Below are 5,101 nucleotides of genomic sequence, written 5' to 3' on the forward strand. Positions count from 1 at the left end.
TCCTCCTCTTCACCCTACCTCCTCCTCACTTTCTACAATTCTCCTCATAGAGGTGCTAAGGAGCAATAAAATGCCCAAAAGGCATCAGAGGAGAAAGAAGAAGCCATTACTTAGGAAATTTACACCCTGGAGAGTCAGCCCCTGCGCCAGACGTGTTCCTTAGCAGATGTGTTTCTTAGCAGCATATCAACATCAAGAGGTTCTGTCTGAGGAAGGCAACAGCAAACTCAGCATTTCCACTAAACCAGTACTGGTCCTGTCCCGCCCTCAACCACCACTCTGGGTCTCTTGGTCTCAGGGCCCAAACCATACTTCTTTAGCAAAGTCCGCTGAACACACAAGGTGTTGAGTGGTGCTGAGGGTCCCAAAGACCCTCATAGAACACGTGCATGTCTCCATTATGAGCAAGTAACACATTTGCATTAGAACTTAGACGCCATCACCAAACTCTGATTCTTTGAGAGTTCAGATCACATCTCTTTCATCTCCACACACCTAGCACCTAGAAAAGGACTTTCAACTTTCTTTTAGATGAGTAAATCAGTCATTGAATGCAAGTGGATTCTTATTGGCTAACATGCTCAGGAAGTTCTGGTTTAAACTGAGTTCCAAAGTGGGGAGCCAATATCTTGAAGTCTGATGCTTTCTACTGGGTTGTGGAGTGGGGCGGGGGAGCAAAGGTGACACAACTTCTTTCCTGACTCAACTCAGAGGAAGAGAGAAAGGGCATTACCATACTGATTCTCAAAAGGGGGACAACAGAGCCACATTCACACTCACAAGCTCATCACACGAGATTACCAACCCCAATGCAACTTGCTATAACAGGGGGATTTCCTTTGAAGAGGTCATGCCAAAATTTGGTCATGAGGCTTTTCCATGTGAAGGGAGCAAAAGGGGTATCTGGGGATTGTCCATGAGAATCTGGGGAGGGCTCCAATTGCACAAACTAGCTGTGGGCCAAAGAATGCTTGCTCAGCTCATTAGCACCTGCTGCTTACAGTGACCATTCAACCAACAGGCTGGCCGTGAACGAGATGATGGGATCAGCGGGTTTATGCCCGAGAGAGCTTTGCTCATCATTAACATAAGCTACGTCCTGTTCAGGAACCATTCCTCTTGTTGAAGAAACACTGCAATGTAATATGATAAACATCTCCCTATCACGAGTGGAGATTTGCCTAGAAAGATCTGCACAAAGGTGGCTGCATTTTGCGTGAGTCACGTGTTAGCACTAAAAACTAGTCCCACTTGAGCCTTCGAGTCATCATGGCATATTTGCCTGCTTCACGATAAACCTCAAAGGCCTCTGATGTCTGGCTTTCATCGTTTAAGTCCCCTCCTTCTTCCAAAGGGTGGAATTACCTGTTTATAATACCAGTGATTACTAGGCAGCTTGGAATTGGGTAGTGAGCGAGCACGAATTTGAACATCTAGTTTGAAGGGAATTTCCCCCACCTTCAAAGTCAAATTCTGCCCCACCCCCCGTCAATATGTGAAATCATGCACCTCAGCCTCTGGAAAGTTGGGAATGGCAGCCAGAGGGAAGCAAGTCACATCACTTTGGCTGATGTGAGAGAGGAGCCTAGCTTTGGAAATTCCACGCAAACTCAGAAAGAGAACAGTATGTCCCCCACCTCCCACACGTCCACCTCATCTGTTCTCCCGAACAAGCACAAACAAGACACAGCAGTTTAGTATGCTGCTGCTGGAAGAGTAATGGGCTTCTAGGAAAGAGGCTGATGGTGGCTAAGAAGAGCTCTCAAGGTTGTAATGATAGAATCAAAGAAGGAAGGCAGCAGCCATGTGCTTGCCTTGATTTGCACTTAATGGGGCTATGGCTTTAGTGTTACCTTAGGAACCCTTCTGGAAATCTAGTTTTTCTCCCTCTGTCCCTTGTCTGCAAAATCCTTTCATCCAGGAAGATTCCTGGGCCTCTCCCACATTATCCGAAGGCCTATTCCTTCAGACATCTTCCTCTGCAAAACTGAAAAAATTCTGCTTCTCTTTCAAAGCTGCTCTTCTGGTCTCATACTCTAACCTTAACAACTACAGAAGCTGACAGAACCTGTTCCCATAAAACAAACACAATCAATCCCTCCCAGTTACTGGTGTAACTCGGTATATTTTCATCCTAAGATTCCTTCTGGAGTCTGATATGAAGAGGGAGGTATTGTGGAAAGAACCTTGGACTTGCTATCAGAAGACTGCCACTTACTGGCTGTGAAACCATGGGCAGGTTACGTAGTTTCTCTGAACCTCAGTTTCCTCAATTTCTAAAATAGACATTTGTTCTCCTTACCTATAAAATCCTCATGGAAGATTCAGTGAAACTCTTGAAATGTCTGACATAAAACGTGTAAATACAAACAGTGCTGTCTCTGAGGTCTAAACTGTGTCTCCCTCTTTTTCGCACGGGGCCTGAATAGTACTACTTTTTTTTCCTCCCTAGATGAGTCTTCTCAGGCCTCAGAGTGAGTTTCCTTCCCTTCCCAACATCTCCCCAGAATGCAGCCTTCCCCTTTTCCCTCACAATTAACCCTCAGCACATCCCCCGGAGCCAGTCCCCCTTACTTTATCTTCCTCCAGCACCATATCCTGGGCCAGAGTTCCCTCACTGTAGGAATCTCCTCTGTTATTAAGGCCCCATACCCCAAATACAAATGCTTGCTAAAAACTCTGTATGGCCCTCTTTGGAAGCCTTTAAAAGAGACAAATCGCTTCCTCGTCTGTCTGTCCTCTGTTGTGTGCCACGATGCCTGCTGCCCTCTGATGAAACTATAGTTTTTATGGTGTTACATCATCTCTATAGAGACTGCGTTCTTTCTCCATTATTAGCCTGTTTCCTCATCTGTAAAACTAAAAATACTTACCTCACAGGCTTGTTGTAAAGATTATTTTAGTCAGGTATGCAAAGGACTCAGCACAGGGCTTGGCTTGCTCTAAGTACCCAACAAAAGGCAGCTATTATCTTTGCCTTTGTATAGAGTTGCATGTTCCCACCTTCTGCTGCCACAGTTGAATTCTCTCAAACCTCCCCCCAAAACTGTTGAGAAATAGCGCCCCTGCACCAAGGAAAGGGTTAATCTGTAAGTGTTCTTAACTAGAGAGACCCACAGAGGATTAACAGCTCCACTTCAGTGACTACCCTAAAATAGCTTTTATCCCTGCTGCCCAAGAGCTACTTGGGGATCTGAAGAACTCAATTCAACACCTGCCGAGGAGGAAACACACCCAGGAACTTTCCTTGCAGTGGACACAATCTTCCCTTAAGCAGAACCCAAAATAGCAACTGGGAAATTATAAATAGACTTAGAGATAAAAAACAGGTCCTGACCTGGGCATCAGAAACAAATCCAAAAGACACACTGACTGACTGGAGAACAGTGAGAAGGAAAGCGGGAAATGGGTATAGCTGCCCCCCGCCACCAAAACACACACACAAACACACATACACTCCAGAGTGGGGGGGAGAATTAAATTACAGGGAGGCTGGAGCGTCTCAATGACTTGCATCATTCCAGGAGACATCAAACAGGATTAACAGGGGCTGCTAGTTCTTCTATCGGTGTAGATGGACCCTTTTTGGAGTCCTTTTGATTCATGATTTCCTCTGATTCCCGCTGCCTCCCACTCCTAAGGAGGCCTTGAGCAAATGGCTGCAATTCACAACAGCCCCATTTTCACCAAGAGGAAACCTCATTAGACACCCCCCCCCCAATCCCGTGGCCTCACCTTGGGCGGTAGGGTTAGCAACCCCAGGCGAGACTCTTTCAGAGTCCCAGGCAGACAGGTGGGAAAACACACAGGCCAGGTCACAGGAACACTTGCTGGTTAAAGTACCAACTCCCCACACCCGACGTCCCCTTATCTTGCACCTTACAAGTCCCTTTCCCCCACCGAGATGGGGCCAGGACAGGATTTGCAGGGGATAGCCTGTCTTCTGGTTCGTTTCTAGACTACCTTACTGCATGGGGGGAAAGGTTAAACGCCCCTGGGCTGGGAGGGCTGGGGGTAGACGGCTGCCGGACCAGGGACAGAAATTCAGGAAGAAGTCTGGAGGTCTCAGGAATGGAAGGGAGGGAGGAGCAAGTTATCTCGATCCCTAAGAGACCCCCACTCCACCCTCCGCAAAGAAAGAGAGACGGTGGGGGGTGGGGGATGGATTACATGGGATGGAGGGTTAAAGGGGCTGAAGATAAAAGCGAATTCCCTGAATTTCAAGAGTCTCAAAATGGTACCGGGTGGAAACTGTCTAGAGTTTGGGAGTACGATCGCCGAGGAGGGAACTATAGGTAGAAATTATTTGGGTTCCCCAGAACCAAATAATTGGGGGAAGCCTCAAAAGGGGTTATGTGGTTCTGGGAAATGAAACAGAGGAGAAAGAGCGAACTATTTGGAGCAGGAAAGGGGGTTATGTGGGTCCGGGTAGGCGTGTCTGAGAGGAGAGAGCAGGTGCAGCTTATCGGCGTCCCCCAGACCCGGGTCCCTGGTAAGGTCAGCAGCGCGTTATCTGGGTTTCCAGGGAGCCTGCGGGGTCGGGAGTGGGGACCCCCCCCCCAGGGCTGAGGCTCCAGGTCTCGGAAGGGAGGGGGCCAGCGGGGTTTCTTCAGGTCCCCCAGACCCAGGTATCGGGTCCGGGGAAAGTTTTCGTCACCCTGGGGCCTATCTGGGCCGGGCTGGCGCAGAGGGGGCCTCGGGTCGGGGGTGTGGGCGACCGTGCAGAGGGGCCAGAGATGAGGGGCGCTGCCACTCCGGGCGCCGGGCGCGCGGGTGCAGCGAGACTGCCTCCCGCCCCGCTCCCCGCCGTCCCCCGGGGCCCTCGCCCACACTCACCGCGCTCCGGGCCCCGCGCTGCGGGCCGGGCCGCGCTCGGGCTCCGCCAGGCCCGCTCAGGCCCCGGTAGTGGCGGCGGTCGGGCCATTGTGCGGTGCATTCTGGGAGCCGCACGAGCGGGCGTTCTGCCCGTGGAGGGGGCGGTGCCGCGGGCTCTCTATGGTCCCGCCTGCCCGCCGGCTAGAGCGGCCGGAGCGGCGCGCGGGCGGCGCGCGGGGGCTGACGGGAGCGGGGCGGACGCTCGCGCCCTTCCTTCCCTCCCCGC

Source organism: Grampus griseus (assembly GCF_964374135.1).
Source record: "Grampus griseus genome assembly, chromosome: 14".
Taxonomy (NCBI): domain Eukaryota; kingdom Metazoa; phylum Chordata; class Mammalia; order Artiodactyla; family Delphinidae; genus Grampus; species Grampus griseus.